We start from the raw sequence: 1,400 nt of genomic DNA, 5'->3' as shown, positions 1-1,400 counted from the left end.
GTATCCTAACAAAACCGAACGTAATCTGACACAACCTAACATGCCGCGACCACCATTGCTGGCATCCCGAGAGCGGGGTAGAGCATAGTAGAGCAATGTAGAGTGCAGAAATCCACCGAGTAGCAGTGTATGGCACAAAAGTCTAAGCTACCCCATCCTGCCACAAGCATACGTAACATATCCAAACGCAACATAGCTCAGGCTAACGTGCCGAGACCAATACTCCTGGCCTCACCACGGACAAACAGAATGTACTAGAGCACAGTAGACCGCAGAAATCAACCGAATAGCAGTGTACAGCACAGAAGTCGGAGCCATACTTACCAAACTTAGCCTAACCTATCCAAATCGAGGGAAACCTTACTCAATCGAACGTGCCGCGACCACCATTGCTGCCCTTCCCAGAGACAAGCAGATGTTAGTTGAGCAATGCATTGCATGGGTATCGACCGAATAGCAGTATACGGCAGAAAAGTCGAAGCACCTCTAACCAAATATATCCGAAGCCTAGCAAAGCCACGCGTAACGTAACTCAACCTTGCGTGCTGAAACCAACATTGCTGGCCTCGCCGTCGCCAATCAGGGCATATTAAAGGAGAACAGAGCGCCGACGTCCATAGAATGTCATTGCATGTCACGAAATTCAAAGGTATCTTAACTTAATCCTAACAAACCTAACCTAACAAAACGAAACATATCCAACCTAAGGCTCCGCGGCCACCATTTCTGGAATTCCCAGAGCGAAGCAGGGCAAACGAGGTCACAGTAGAGTGCAGAATTTCACCGAATTGCAGTACACAGCACAAAAGTCAAATCTACCCTTGCCTCACATAACAAAGCATAACACAACCAAACGTAACATGACACAACCTAACGTGCCGAGCCCACTGTTGCTGACAACCACATAGCAAGGCAGAATATACTAGAGCACAGCGGAGCGCAGAAATCCGCCGCACTGAAGTGTATAGCACAAAGGTCGAAGGTACCATAACATAACCGGAAATTACCTAACATAAGCAAAAGTAGCCTAACTCAATATAACGTGTCGAGGCCTCTACCGCTAACCTCTCCAGAGCCAAGCAGAATATATTAGAGCACAGAAAAGCGCAGAAATTCAACGAACAGCAGCGTATAGCACGAAAATGGAAGCCAACCTAACCAAACCTAACCTAACATAACCTAACAAATCGTTACGTAACCAAAACTATAGTGCCGCGAATGGTATTGCTTGCCTCTCCACAGCCGTGTAGAGTATAGTAGGGCAATGTAGAGGGCAGGAGTCCACCGGGTGGCAGTGTATAGTGTAAAAGATAAGGATATCCTATCCTAACCTAGCCAAGCGAAACCAAGCCAAGCGAAGCATAACACAACCTAACGTGCCGAAAGCACTATTGCCGGCC

Source organism: Eufriesea mexicana, unplaced genomic scaffold (assembly GCF_001483705.2).
Source record: "Eufriesea mexicana isolate 0111107269 unplaced genomic scaffold, ASM148370v2 scaffold842, whole genome shotgun sequence".
Lineage (NCBI taxonomy): Eukaryota > Metazoa > Arthropoda > Insecta > Hymenoptera > Apidae > Eufriesea > Eufriesea mexicana.
This window is presented reverse-complemented; position numbering follows the sequence as displayed.